This window comes from Narcine bancroftii, chromosome 2 (genome assembly GCF_036971445.1).
Source record: "Narcine bancroftii isolate sNarBan1 chromosome 2, sNarBan1.hap1, whole genome shotgun sequence".
In the NCBI taxonomy this organism is placed as follows: Eukaryota; Metazoa; Chordata; class Chondrichthyes; order Torpediniformes; family Narcinidae; genus Narcine; species Narcine bancroftii.
Window position 1 is genome coordinate 160,078,515 of NC_091470.1, and position 16,046 is coordinate 160,094,560.

At 42.8% G+C, this 16,046-nt stretch overlaps 1 protein-coding gene across 14 annotated transcripts in view; it reads right to left on the reverse strand.

Annotated features, from left to right (window-relative positions):
• Positions 1 to 16,046, reverse strand: part of LOC138754543 (kazrin-like) — a 539,176-nt gene that overhangs the window by 196,378 nt on the left and 326,752 nt on the right. The gene's annotated exons all lie outside the window — the stretch shown is intronic.

Genomic DNA, 16,046 nt, shown 5'->3' on the forward strand with positions numbered 1-16,046 from the left:
GCAAGCTCAACCTTCACTTCAAGCCAAAGCCCAGGAACAATAAAGCCCCCAGAAAGAGGTTCAATGTTGGAAACCTGCAGTCAGACGAAGCGAGAGGAAACTTCCAGGCAAACCTCAAAGCAAAGCTCGATGTTGCAACCCGCCTCACGGACCCGTCCCCTGAAACCCTCTGGGATCAGTTGAAGACTACCATACTGCAATCCACTGAAGAGGTACTGGGCTTCTCCTCCAGGAAAAACAAGGACTGGTTTGACGAAAACAGCCAGGAAATCCAGGAGCTGCTGGCAAAGAAGCGAGCTGCCCACCAGGCTCACCTTACAAAGCCGTCCTGTCCAGAGAAGAAACAAGCCTTCCGTCGCGCATGCAGCCATCTTCAGCGCAAACTCCGGGAGATCCAAAATGAGTGGTGGACTAGCCTCGCCAAACGAACACAGCTCAGCGCGGACATTGGCGACTTCAGGGGTTTCTACGAGGCTCTAAAGGCTGTGTACGGCCCCTCACCCCAAGTCCAAAGCCCGCTGCGCAGCTCAGACGGCAAAGTCCTCCTCAGCGACAAGATCTCCATCCTCAACCGATGGTCAGTACACTTCCTGTTACTGTATGTCTAAATTTAAAAAATTTAGATTTAAAGTTTAAATTGAATATAATAAACAATCTGCCGGATCATATGTACTGTAAATGGGAAACCCTTAATTCTAATCTCATCTCATTTTGAACTAATCTTATCCTCGGTGTTGGAAGGCAGGGTTACAATAGCGCCGCCTACAACCCTCGATATAGCAGCCACCGACTCTTCAACATTTCCCTTTAAGTCTGGACGAGTTATTAAACATGTAAACAATGTATTGAAGGAACAATGCAGACATCAGCTGTGCTCTAGACTGAAAGCAGCTCTCTGTGAGAGTGGGACAGAGAGTGCAGTGTTTAATGAACAGTCTATCTCTGTTCTGGAAGCAACAGGGAATGCAATGGGCTCAGCCTACACTGCAAACTGTGCTTATCAGCTCTCCATAAACCAAGACCAACAAGCACACAGCCAGTAATATGATTATTACACCAGAGACACAGCACAAAGTGACCATCAATTGGACGGCGAATGATTACCTCACCCTGATTAGATTTGAAAACAAATCCAGCAAAGGCCAATAAAATTTAAGATTGTTGGCATGCCCTTTGATCCTGTTTACATTTGAATAAGGCCATAGAATGGAAGTTGACAAAGTGGGGAGTGTTTTTGACCAGCAGACATGTCCAATAAACTTCTGCTGAGCAGTTGGTGACTGAAACTCAAACAAACTACCTACCCCTTCTTCCTTGTCCGCCCTGCATGAAGCTACTGATATGTTAAGTTATACTGAAAGTCCATGGTTCAGGATGGCTGAGGGACCCCAGCACACAATCAAGGCAGTTGGAGTTGCCGGCTGATGAACTGCTTACAGCATCACAGTCAAGTCCAACCAAGGTGCACCAAAATGGCACATGCACACAAATGTAACCTGGCTTCCTGACCCAAGCCCAGCAGGGCTTGGCTGTGTATAGATATTCAGGTTGGGTTATGGGCATCAGTGCCAGGCCAGCTCAAAGACATTGTGGCTACTCCTCTTTTGTTGTGCTTGGCAGATGCATGCTGTATCTGGGGTTGGGGGCTCTGTGTATTGGTCCATCATTAGGGAGCACAGTGGTCCGGGACCATGCAGGCCGGTTGGGAGAATGATGCCTGCAGACCAACCAAGCTCACGGAAACACTAACTTGCAGGGACCAGCAGAGCTGTGCTGATGTCACTCTGAAACATGAACCCTGTTCCTCTCACTACAGATGCTGTATCACTTGCTGAATATTTTCCACAGCTCTGTTTCTATCTCAGGCACTTAGCACAGACCTGGTGGACCCAAAGCTTCCCTTATTTCCTTCAGATACGCTGAAATCACTGATGCACATGAGTGCTGGGGTGCAGGCACGGTGCAAAAGAGAAAAGCATTTTGCCAGTGGGCCATGGATATTTGACTCCCTTTGAACAGAGGAAATACAAATTAAAAGTAAAATCTTGAGCTCAAGAGACAGGATGACTGCTGTCTGCAGAAGGGTTCATGAACAGAAATACAGAGGTGAGATGCAAACCATGGCAAAGGTGGTTATGCTTTGGCTCTTGGGCAGTTCTTTACGCCTCCACACTGTGCTCTTGCCATCACTCTGACGCAGGTTAATCTTGGACTCATCTGTCCACAAGACCTTTTTTTCGAGAATTCTGCAGGCTCTTTTAAATTTTTTTTGGCAAACTGTAATCTGGCCGTCTTGTTTCTGTGGCAAACTAGTGGTTTGCATCTTGCAGTGTAGCCTCTGTATTTCTGTTCATGAAGTCTTCCGAGGACAGCAGTCATTCTGCCTCCTGAAGAGTGTTTCTGATCTGTCGGACAGGCGTTTGGGGATTTTTCTTCATTATGATGAGAATTCTTCGGTCATCAGCAGTGGAGATTTTCCTTGGAATACTAGTCCCTGTGCAATTTCTGAGCTCACCTTACTTCTCAATGATATTCCAAACTTTTGATTTTGGTGATATTAACATTGGGCGATGCCTCTTACTGTTTTATAAGCCTCACAACAGCTTCTTTCACTTTCACTGGAATAACTCCGATCCTCATAGAAAATTGGCAATGACAGATTCCAAAGGTGCTCAAAAGCTCAGAAGCAAGCCTGGCTCTCTTCTACCTGCCCCAATGAACCAATTAAACATATACCTGAGTAATCTGTGAAGCCAAATGTCCCAAACACTATGGTGCCCTGAAATGAGGCGGATTATTAAAAGTGCAGTAATTTCTACATGGTCAAACCAAAATGTATACAAATAACCTTGAATAAAATCTGGAATGTGCACTTTAATTGTATGGTAATTGCTTGATTATCAATTTAAAACTGTGGGGCACAGAGGCAAATAAAGGAAAAAAGTGTCTTTGTCCCAGAGGGCACTGTATATTATTTCCCATAAATGTTGACAGATCATCCCATGGTAAAAAACAGGAAGATCAGTGATCAGAAGGTTGGGTATTACAATCTTTTAACTAATTAAATCCAGTTCACCTGCATGTGCTGATTTAACTCCCCGCTCTAACCATTGATGTCTTTATGAAAATGGCAAAAATACATTCCTGGTTTGAAAATAGGAGTAGACACTTCCTTGAAGCTCCTTTGATAACATTTCAGTCATAGCCATAACAGCACAGTACAGGCCCTTTGGCCCTCGATGTGCCAACCTATATATTCCTACCAAAAAAAAGTACTAAACCCTTCCTACTTCATACCCCTCGATTTTTCTTTCATCCATGTTCCTGTCTAAGAGTCCTTTAAATGCCCCTATTGTTCTGGCCTTCACCACCATCCCCAGCAATTCATTCCAGGCACCCACAACCCTCTGCTAAAAAAAAATTTGTCCCGATGACTCCCCTAAACTTTCCTTCCTTCACTTTGGGCAGATGTCTTCTGGCATTTGCTACTCTTGCCCTGGGAAACAGGTGTCGACAGTCTACCATATCTATGTCTCTCATAACCTTGTGGACCTCTCAGCCTTCTTCGCTTCCAAGAATTGTTTGCTAAGCTGCACTTTGTTAAATGTTGTGAGCAGTTCCGGTGGCCACACAAGATGAAGGATGTGATTAAGCTGGAGAGGGTGCAGAAAAGATTCACAGAAAAGTGCCGTGGATTGAAGGAAAGAATGAATAGGCTGGGACTCTTTTCTTGGGACCAAAGAAGGCTGAGGCGTGACCTTCCTTAGATTTATAGAATGAAGATGGGTATAGATAGGGCAGATAGTTGCAGTATTTTCCTCAGGTCAGACAAGTCTAAAGCTAAAGTGCATCAGTTTCAGGTGAGATGAAGATTGGGGGGGGGAGATTTTCACCGAGGGTGTTTGGATAAATGGAATCAGCCAGCTGAGGGGAGTAGAGGTAGATACAATTAAAATATTTAAAGGATATTTAATTTGAGATATGGCGCAGTAACTGGCCCTTCCTGTCCAAGAGCCCATGGCACACAAAAACACCCATGTTCTGAATCACCCGTCTAATCCCGTACGTCTTTACAGCATGGGAGCACCCGGGGGTGCCACCCAGCGTCAGATTTGAACCTGGGTCACTGGCACTGTAACAAAGCTGCCCAAACTACTACACTCTCTATGCCATGGTTGGAAAGAATATGGGCCAAATGCAGGTAGATACGATCTGCACAGATAGGGGGCTTGGCCGGCATGGGTGAGTTGGGCCGAAGGGGCTGTGTCCATTTTGAATGGATCTACAAATGACGTGACCAAGCACTTGTGGCCGATGAAGAGGGGCTCAGTATTCTCAATACTGGACTGTAAGAGGATCCTGACATTGGTTCACTTATTCTTCTGGTTATTCTGGACCAATGTGCAGAGACATTGCAGTAAACCCACTGCTTCCAATAATTCCTGATACAGGTCTCCCAGGTTTCAAAAAAAAAAAGATGTGCAGTCAGAGATCACTGGTAGACCAGAAGCTTTATGCCAGATCTTGAAATATTCTTTTCTTCAACCAAGCAAAACTTGTGTTGCCACACAGAAAGAGATAAGTAATTTTATTAACAATTTATACAAGAACGTCTGTGGACACTATTGTAGATTAACCACAAAAATACTGGAGAAACTCACACTTCTATAGGAGACAAAGATAGATAACCACCGATGCGGGCCTGAGAAGAAAGTGTGTAGGGGCCTGAATAAAAAGGTACGGGGAAGGAGCAGAAAGCAGGCAGGCACCTCCCCCCCACCACACACACCATTTTATCTTTATATATGGTCACTGTATGACTTGGTGAGTTTCTCCATCATCTTTGTGTGTTAAAAAAGTTATTCTATCATCGATGACTTACAACAGCACGAGGTGGCTACTGAGAGAGGAAAGAATGCATGGCCGTCTGAGCAACAGCTGGGAATGTCTATCGAGCGGCACTTGCCAGAGTGATACCAATTAGATCTGCTGGCAAAGGCTCGGGCAATTATTTCTCGCAGGATTCCAGGTTCCGTAAGGTGCCAGAGGCAATGTTGAGCCTCCTGAAATTTGAGCACATGTTGTTCATTTTAGGATTAGTATAGTTAGCTTCAACCTCAATCCCTGCCTGACGTCCTGCACAGATCACCAGCAACAAGCAGTCCTGTCCTTTAACTAACAGCTTTGACCTTTGCATCCAGCAATCGCCCACGTATGCCAGGCTGTACAATCATTTTTGCCACAGTCTCTCAAGCCTCATTGGTCCCGAAGCCTTGATTCTCTAAGATGCTTTTGAATGTTGCCAAATTTTAATTTCATTACCTTTGACCGTTTAAATATCTGAAACGCGAGTTAACACCTTGTGTCTGCAAATGGGCTTGAGAAATTTCTGCAGACTACATCGAATTTAAACCCAGGATTTCAGCAAAGGATATTCCTATTTTGACCTCCAAAGAAATTGGGGATTTGAAGGATGGGGCCACAACAGCTGTGGAGGTAGCACAAAGTTATAAACTATCCTGGTCTTGGATTTATATGCAGGCACAGCTTTTTCCAAGGTGCTGTTTGCCTAATGAACCGTAGTTACTGTTACAATGAAGGAAATGTGGAAGCCAATTTGTACACATTAAGCTCCTGCAAATAGCAATGTTAAAATGACCAGCTCAGCTGTTTTTGTAATGTTGATTAATAGATAAGTATTGGCCAGGACACTAGCAATAACTCTCCTGCTTTTTTTTAAAACCAGAAACAGTGCATAGCTCTGTGGACAGGTCCTTGATTTAATGCTACATCTCCAAGTGATACCACTTAAAGTGCAGCACTCGATCGGGACAGCCGTGATAATTATGCTCATTCCCACAGAGTGATACTTGAATCCATAAACCTTTGACTCAAGAGTCACAGATGACTTTAAAAAAAATCTAATGTTTATCTTTCATTATCCTGCAATCACTAGCCCCTTTTCCACTGGCACCCTGTCCCAGGAATTAACTGGGAATTTACAGGGTCCATTAGAAAAGGAACATTGTCCAAACACTGGCGTAAAATGGCATCATTTCACGCCTGGGATTAACCGCCTCTAGCCCTACTCATATCCCTGCCGTTTGCTGACGCCGGCGCGCTGATAAAACCAATGGAAAAGGGAGAGCAGGGAGTCGCCAGTTTCCAGTTGAAGCTAGAACACTCCGATCCCCAGGGGATGAGTTGTGTTCCGTACAAAAGCAATCAGTGTCCCAGTTAAGGGTGGCCCAGTGGAAAAGGCACAAAGAGCTTCCTAATCCAGGACACCGCACGGCCAATTAACTGGGATGCCAGTGGAAAAAGGGCTAATGGTGCGAGACCATCATGTTTTCAGGTGTACTTAGGCAATGGGCAACCTATCTGCTTTCTTTGCATGACTGCATATCATAAATGAATATAAAACCATTTGAAGGGCAAATGTAACATCATCCACTCACTTGCAGCATTGCAAGCTTCAGTTTCTTTCATTCCAGACAACCTCAACAATTAACACCCCAACAATCTGCTATTTATTCCTGATGAGATGTCCATCACATCATCACCAAACCCATTTCGAATATTAATCTAGTTACACAGACCAGGTACAATCCACAGAGCTAGATCTTCTCAACAAGTATTATGAATGGCTTAGAAAGATTTCGGAACATTTCCTTGTGCATTCACTATTTTTAAAGATGGTATAGAATTAAGGATAATATACTTACAATAGAATTACTGTTGTATAATTTATTAATTATATGGAATTGGAATTTCTATCAGCTCCAAACACAGCATTTAAGAAGAGCAGTTTTGTTAATTCTGATTGAATCATAGTTGATCCCATTATTTCCCTTCATGATACATTCCAATAGTTCAGAGGCCTTATTATGGAACTCATTATGATGGCTCTATGTTAAAAGCTTTATGGCTGGTTTAGTTAATAAAATATTAAAATACAACTGAGCAGATGTGGGAGGTTGCAATTAGTATCATGGGCTTTTCCATCTTTTGTGCTGAGGGAGGTTGCTATGACTCCGGGATTCACTGAGAAAGTAATAACAGGAGCGGTTATGTGATCTTTCAGGATGCTGTCCCTTTCATAAAATCACAGTGAATTTAATCCTGCTTTCTATGTGTGTGTTTTTTTAAATAAAATCTATGCCTAGAGTGGGAAATGTGTGCCAGGATCTAAACATGTTTAGATATTTTTGCTAAACTATGTGAAAATGAGTGTCCATCTGCATAGCTTGTTTAAATTGGGGACTGGACTAAAGAGTTTGAGATGAACCTTTTCGTAAGATACTTTGGTGGGTGCTGGCCGTGAAGCCATGCCCCCCTCACACGAGCTTCTTGGCAAGGAAGGAAATGGGAGATGCATGCAGCTGAGCTCAAACTTTGTTGCCTGAAATCCAACGGGGAAGTGCATGTGTACAGAATTATCCCTCTCTGCGTAATGGCAAAGCTGACGTGATTCTCCTGGTACCACCAAGGTTGCCGTCTCTCGGTAATGAAGCCCACATTCTCCAGTGGCCAATCTCCATTCTGCTGTCACTGCTCCCTCTTCCTCACTGCATAGAGGGCTGATAATGATGACTGGGGAAGAGTTGATGGTAGTCTTCAAGCAGCAGGCATTCCTGGTTCACGAAGGGGGTCCTCAGAGAATGCACTTTTGGTGCACTGATTCCCAGTAATTTTTCGCTCCTCCAACCCCCATCAGTCTCATTCATCAAATAAATGATTATGCTCGATCAGAGTTATTGATATCAATATTTGTAGGATATCACACAATTATCATGAATCAATAGAACATAAGAACAAAGATTATTGTTAGCCAATGTAAATTGAGAAAATGATGAGGATCAGTGGTTATTATTAATAAATGGGCAGTGTGGTTAGTGCAACGCTGTTACAGGGCCAATGACAGGGGTTCGAATCCGGCACTGCCTGCATGGAGTCTGTACATTCTCCCCACATCTGTGTTGGTTTCCTCCAAGTGTTCCGGTTTTCTCCCACCCTTCAAAAGGTTCCGGGGTTGGAGGTCAATTGGGTGTAATTGGGAGCCAATGGGCTTGTGGGCCAAAAGGGCCTGTTACTGTGCTGTACGTCTAAATTTAAATTGTTATGGGGAGTGGTAATATGCTCACATACAGTTTGTGAGTTGTGTTCCAGCATCCAAGCCTTAAACAAAAATAATCTGGGCTGATACTCCAATGAATATTGAAAGCAAGTTGCACAATCACGAATGTTCCCTTTCATATTAGGCGTTCTTGATTGGGTAAGATATTCCATGGCTTACATCAAAGAAGAGCAGAGGAGTTACCTCATCCTCTTGGTACATATTTATCCCTCTTCTACTGAGATTTGCTTAGGGTTCCGATTATCTCTCTCTCTAATCTTTTGGGAACTTGCTGCAATCAAATCGAAGGCAACACTTCTTACACTACAACAGTAATCCTTATTAAAACTACATCACCGAATGTAAATCACTCTCGGATATCCTGAACATAACAGGTGCTCTGCACCATCGGCCAAACCTTGGCACTCGAGCTGCACACAGATCTTTTCTGGTCAGAGATTAATGGAGAACAATATCTCAAGTGTTCTAACAGTGACGCTTTGGCAGACGTGCATTCAGAAGGGGTATGATAGCGAGTGCACGTTTCTGTCTAACCTTGGCAGACTAGCGACATAATACCCTTTGTATGTGGTGCTGCGGGGCATGTTGTTCAGCTGTGGGATGACTGCATTCAGCCTCTGTGATCAATACTCAGGCTTAAAATCTCTCTGCAGAATATTTCCGTGAAAAACAGGGCCTGTCGTTTGAACAAAATACTCATAAAATTTAAGCATCAGTAATTTTGGCAGTGATGTTATTAAATTTTAAGAAACACAGGTAGGAAGACGAAAACACAAGTTAGAATGGGATGAAGATTTTGTTAAGTTGTGTCTCATCTGTAAAGCATCACTCACAGTAAAGGAAGCTACTGGAAATATAACCAAGAAACAAAACTGCACATCTTCATCAGTAAATCCTCCTGGATTAAAATAGAACTAGGGCAGCACAATTAGCGTGGCGGTTAGTGCAACTCTGTTGCAGCGGCAGCGGCCCGGTTCAAATCCGGCACTGTCTGTAAGGAGTTTGTACGTTCTTCCCCCGTGTCTGCGTGGGTTTCCTCCTGGTGTTCCGGTTTCCTCCCACCCTCTAAAACGTACAGGGCGTTTAATGGGGCAGCACAGGCTCGTGGGCCAGAAAGGCTTGTTACTGTGCTGTATGTCAAAATTTAATTTAAATTTGAGGTAACTGCATTCTTTTTAATAATGTTAGTAATAAAAAGGCAAATCGAAAAGTTGCACACATCTGGCGGCTCTCAATGCTCCCATGTTATTGCAAATGGCGCAATAATCAAGAGGTTTGCCTGGACGATATCCACTCTATTTTTTTTCTGTAGCATTGACCCTTGATGTTATAAGAACGTAAAACTGTGATTATAAGATGGGGCTAACTTCAGTCATTCTTTTTAAACCTGCACAGATAGGTAGAACAAAAACAGGTGTTTTTAATTTGAATGTGGTTTAAAACACAGCTGACATTCGGAGTCTGCAACTTCCATTTCCAATCGAGTTTATTACTCCTGTACATAAATAAGTAAAGATATTTGAGAAAACCAACTGCTCTGAGTAATGGAGTCAGAAAGCAGCAATGTCAGGCACGCTCACAGACCCTTCGGTTAAGTGACTTAACAGTTTGTAATCACATCTCTTCCGCACTTCAGCATTCTGACAATGCTGTGGAGATACGCAGCCAATTCATCTTGAACCTAATTCCAATTTGTCAAGAAGTCTTTTGCAAGATTTGCAAAGCAAAACTCATTTCTCATTATTCAACACATGGGCAAATTAACCCAAGGAGAGAAAGGCAGAATACATTTGGAGCGTTCGTTCTGAACAGACTGTGGGCAGCACGGCTAGGCAACGCTATTACAGTGCCTGTGACCTGGGTTTGGAGCCTGTAAGGAGTCTGCACATTCGTAGGTTTTACCTGGGTGCTCCAGTTTCCTCCACCCTCCAAAATATATGGGGTTGGTAGGGTGTAATTGGCAGAACGGGTTTCAAGGGCCAGAAGGGATTTCTACCCCGCTGTATAATTTACATTTTTTTTTAAATTAAATGGTTCCCTTAATTTACTGATTCTTGCCCTAGACTGTCCCCTTCCCCCAGGTCCTGATTTTTCCAAGAACATTCCACCACCTATTACCTCTGCCCCATGTCCTGACTCCTTTCTGAAACACACCATGCAGTGTCCTGACTCATCCCTGGAATCTACCTATGTGACAGTGACTCCAAACTTGGAGGCTGCAGAGATAAAACTGGGGTCACAAAGAAACGCTTGATGGTTCTTGGACTGTACTCCTTGGAGTTCAGAAGACTGAAGGGAGAGGGTCTTCATAAAAACATATCGAATGTTATAAGGCCTGGACAGAGTAGATGTGGAAAAGTTGTTTCCCGTGGCAGGCGAGTTAAGGGCAAGAGGGCAGAACTTCAGGATTGAAGAGCACCCATTTAAAACAGAGATATGGAGGAATTTCTTTTTTTTAAGCCGGAGAGTAGTGAACCTCTAGAATTTTCACCCAAGGGTGGTTGTGAAGCCCAGCATATTTAAGGTAGAGACTGATAGCAATCTGAATAGTCAGGGTATGAAAAATCAGCGGAGTGGGGCTGAATGGGAGAATGGATCAGCACAAGATGGATTGTCAAGAGTGCACTCGATGGGCCGAATGACCTACTTCTGCTCCTTTATCTTGTGGTTTTATGGGCACCATCATAACATATATTTGTGACAGATTATCTACATTATTTTGGAGTTACAAAATATTGTCCAGTTTTAATTGGTCACATTAAGTAAAAGGTGGGAAAGTGCTCCTCCACATGTACTGATTTCCCTCTCTGACAACTCCCCATAGCATGACCTTGCACCTCCAGGTCTCATCCATACCCGACACATCCCTCAACAGGTACCAGTTTCTCCCATCACCATGAATCCTCTCCTGGACACCTCTCCACACTACTGGCCCTTCCCTCCAGTCCCGAAACCCTTCTTCTTGGTACAATTTTTTTGAACAATGGTCAATTGTGGGTTTTTTTTTTCTGTGCATCTGCTGCTCTCCATCAAAATAAGGTGTGGAACACTGGGAGCAGACAAGTATCCTTAAAACCTGCATTCCATATCTGAGTGTGTAATGCAGAGGATGCAACTGAGATCAGCAGTAAATATATGTTAAAGCCCACAAGATAATATCAATCTGGATAAAGAGAGATTTATTTTATGAGAGGAAAAGACTGCAAGAAATAGTGACAGAAAAAGAGAGTAAATAGACAAAGATTGAGAAAGACAACCAGATAAAGGGATAACTGAAGACAATCAAACAGTTGGTGATAAGAGGGCAAGAAAATAAATGGGCATGCACCTTGTTCTAAATTTACAATCGCCTCTGAACAGACAAAAGGAATCTTCCATCCACAAGCATTTTTTAAAAACAAATCTCTTCCAGCAAATTGTTGCTTGGTTCTCAGCAATTTGAATTTATTGGGAGTCTTATGCTCTTTAAATATTTCATTCCCTTTGAATTTGTGCATTAAATGGAGTTCAGACACCTTAATGAGACAGATCATTCCGACAAGACTCTCTCAGATGTCTTCAAATTGGTTAAAGAGTAGAATTAAGTAGGGCAGCTTGTGTGAGAGTCACTGCAATCAGTTTCCCTAGCTTAGCAGTCACCCAAGTAGAATGAAGATTTGGGAAGGAAAGTACAAAACGACAAACCATGGATATCAATCTGAGTAACTTCACAGCCTGACATCAGCCAATGCGCATGCTGTCCATCTGGGAGTAGAAAGCAGGATGTCACTTGTCCTGATCCAAGGGCTGTTGCGCAGCCTGGATTGAGTGCCTTTACTTAATGAAGGGCGAGTCTTCAACAAGTGGCAAAAGGACTATATTTGATGACAAGACAGTCCCCTGCCATTCAATGACTTCCGGTCCCTCTATCGGAATGTTGTGTGTGATCAGTTCAAGTCAAGTTTATTGCCAACTGATCGACCTAGCATATATTTTGCTTTGGGAAATCCCATACATGATAACAAATATTCAGACAATTTTGCAGGAACCACGATCTGAGCCTTTGTTCAGGAAGCCTCTTCTGCCAAGCTGCAAATTTACGCAGCATCCAAGGCCATTCTGCCTGTCATATAAGCCAGCTCTTTTAAATATTAATCTGATCAGTTCTACGCCATTGCTCTTTTCTTCTAACCTTTCCAAGCATATATTTAATTATACTTTGCATCTAAGGCAATAGAGGCACGGTTATTGTAGCTGTTATAGCGCGAGCAACCAGGTTTCGAATCCTGAGCTGTAAGGAGTTTGTAGGTTTTCCCTATGTCTATGTGGGCATTCAAAAACATACTGAGGGTGTAGGTTAATTGGGTGAATTTGGGCAGCACAGCCTCATGGGTCGAAAGCGCTTGTTTAATTTTTTTTTAAAGTTTAAATGCTTAAATCTTTCTGCATTTTTTCAGACAACTCTTCGAATCTTGACTTTGATTCGCTTACCAATCACCTAAACGCAATCTCATTCTCCTGGAATACCAATCATTCTGTCAAAGTCGCCCATTCCACCTTGAAGATGCAGTTTCTTAATCCGCTTTGATGCCAATAAATGGAGTGTTGCAGAGTTATTAGCAATGATGGGCCTGGTAAATTTTCGATAATATCTATATTATTAATATTCCCAACCCTTAACAGCTGACATCTGTGACTGTTGACACGACATAATATAGACCAGGGTCTGATGAATGGATGTTGACCTGAAATGTTAAATTCTGCTTCTCCTTCCACGGATGTCGAGCACTTCCACCATTTTTGTTTTATTCCCAATGTTGCCCATTCTTCATGTGATTTGCTCCAATTATTCCTAGGAATACTACAGTGCAGGAGGGGGCCCATTATACTCTGCAAACCTTTTTGAAGGGACAATCTAATTATCCCCTCTCCTTTCCCTGTCATCTTGCAATCTGTTCCTTTTCAAGTACATTGAAACCCCAATTTTAAGCACACCAATTTAATGTAAATTTGGATACAATGTGACGAGTCATTGGACTTTTGTTTTTCCTCTTTCCGGAACGGAAAAGTTTTTTGCTGAGTTCAATCAAAATGGAACAAATTACTAGAAAAATAATTCTTTTGTGTGAACAATAAGCTTCACACACTTGACATGATCAAGACTAAAAGTCACACTCAAGTTGCATGATACCTCAGGATACCAGAACTAACACTCAAATCTCAAGAAGAAAAGTTATGCACTTCCCTTTGCAAAGTTGAAGAAGATGCAGGACTAAAAGCCAAAATGCAGCCAAAGATGCCAGCCTCGATGACTCCCTGTACAAGTGGTGAGTTCAAGCTCGCTCAGAAGTCCTTCCAATTTCTGGTCCCATTCTCAAAGCTCAAACTGAGAAGTTTGCCAAGCTGAGAAAACTCACAGTTCAAAGCTAGCAATGGTTTAAACACTGTCATTGGATTTCTCGAGCGTTAGTTCAGGAGAAATTCGCTCAGCTTGATTGCTAATATTCTTAAATGTTTTTATTTGTGGTTTTGTTTATTAAAAAGGATGTTTGGTCAACATTGGGTCAGTTTGAAAGCTGATTTATTGCAACCCCGCATTTTTCACTATGACATTTTAATGGACCCCAAAAATCGCGTTATAATGGGACCACATTGTATGAATTTTCTTCAGAATTTGTTTACACAGCCCTTTGAGGATGCAGATTCCAGATCCCTTGAGATCCCGGCTCATTATCTTAAACCCTTTGCTCTCTAACTGCTCTCCTGCCCAGTGGAAACAGTTTCTCCTTTCATGTGCGAGAGAGATTACGATTGGCTGCTGCCCAACTTAAAAAAAGAAATTGGGATTGCTTCCTAAAGAAGCAGTCATTCCAATTTCAGTGGCAGCTCCTGGAGAGTCCTTTCCTTTCCTTCCTTCCTTCCACTAATTTTGTCCCTGCAGCTCGGAATATTTACAGCAGGAATGAATAGTGGGGCAGAGCAACTCACCTCGCAAGATTGAAATGGTGGAAAACGGAAAGGTTCTCGGTATACACACAAAACTCAGCAGGTTTCACAGTGGAGGAAAAGATATATAAACAACATTTTGATACAAAAGGCTCAGACCTTTGCTGTCTAAGGATGCTGCGAGACTTGTGTACAGTCAAAGCTCCTGTTAAATGGAATTCAAGGAACTGGCAACCTCAAGCAACCAGCAAAAAAAAATTGTGGAAAATAAACAGGTAGAAAATACAGAAGTTTAAAATTGGCACGTCTTCCTGTTAGTTTGACAATAATATAATAATTGGCTTGGCTTCGCGGATGAAGATTTATGGAGGGGGTAAATTTCTTAATCCGTCAGCTGCAGGCTTGTTTGTGGCTGACAAGTCCGATGCGGGACAGGCAGACACGGTTGCAGCGGTTGCAGGGGAAAATTGGTTGGTTGGGGTTGGGTGTTGGGTTTTTACTCACTTATCTGGCACCCACCAATTCCCATAGGGGCTGGATACCAGGGGTTTTCCTGTCCTGCATTAAGTGTTTTCACACTTTCTTGTTTCACAATGAGCTCTGCATGCCAGGTTTTGAGATAAGGAAGCAGGCAGCAATCTTGCCTGTGTGACTCGAGATAGGAGAGAGAGCATTTCTGCCCAGAACAGTGATTTGTTTTTGTTACCAACCAATCAAAGCACAGTAAAATCAAATTAACTCTATTCATCCCAAATGGCTGATTGAGGCTCTAAGATGGAGATCGTTCTTTTTTATTACATTAAAAGGTTTCAAGCGCTGAGGAAAGAAAGTAAATAAATGGTGGCACTGAAGTACAGATCAAACATGATCGTTGGGAAAGAATTGAGCGGCTGAATAGCCATTTCCTTTCTGAGTCAGCTTTTGATCTGGATAATCTAGTTGGCAGGAGGAACAATATGAAATTGTGGCAGAGTCTTCAAGTGCATTTATAAAAGTTGTAAGCCCTCATGAATCAGCGCCAGTTCATGATTCAGTGTCCGCTGCTGGAAACTGTATCCAGTTGTAAGTAATAGAGCACGAACTTGTAGGTACTTTTTCAGAGCATCTCATACAAGGGGAATTAGTCACAGGTGCACCATGAGGTAGATAAATGGATTGGCCTCATTTTAGACAACAGTGAAAGAAGGAAGAGTTCCTCTAATTGGTAGAACTGCCTGAAGAAGATCAGCCACTGGACCTCTCCAACTGAGGTACAACAGGACAGCCACCAACGCTCACATCCTGGCCTGGGTCTCCATCCCACACCAACCCCCCACCAGGGTGAGAGTGTTACCGATGGAGGCGAGCTTCACAAAATACCTGCTGACTTTCAAAGTTCAGAATCAGGTTTTATTGTCATGAACAAGTCATGGAATTCAGTGCTTTGTGGCAGCATCCTAGTGGAAACCTTGTACATTATAACACGAAATAAGGTTTCAAAGAGAGGGAATGCACCCAGCTGCTCTTTCAGTGAACAAAGAAGACTGGTGTTTATCTTTTTACAGTCAGGGTGACCCAAATTTTGAATACTTTCCCCTAAAATGCTGCAAATGACCACTGAACTTTTGCAACAGATTTATTTTGATGGCAAAGTCAAAAGAGATAGATTCACAGCAGGTAAGTGAGGTGGAGGAATTTATCCTGTATGACTTGTATAAAACAGGGCAAAGGCCAGTAAAAACACAACGCTGGAGAAACTCAGCTGGTCAGTGTCCTTTATCTAGCAAGGATAAAGATGAAGGACTCAAGCCTGAAACATTGGTTAGGTACCTTTATCCTTGCTAGATAAAGGACACTGATTGACCAGCTGAGTTTCTCCAGCGTTGTGTTTTACTTCAACCACAGAATCTGCAGATTATTGTGTTCTCTTCCGACTCTGCGAAATATCTTCATGGAATGCCTATCCTGAAGTTCTCCTTTGCTCTCCAAAGGGAGTTCTGTGGGA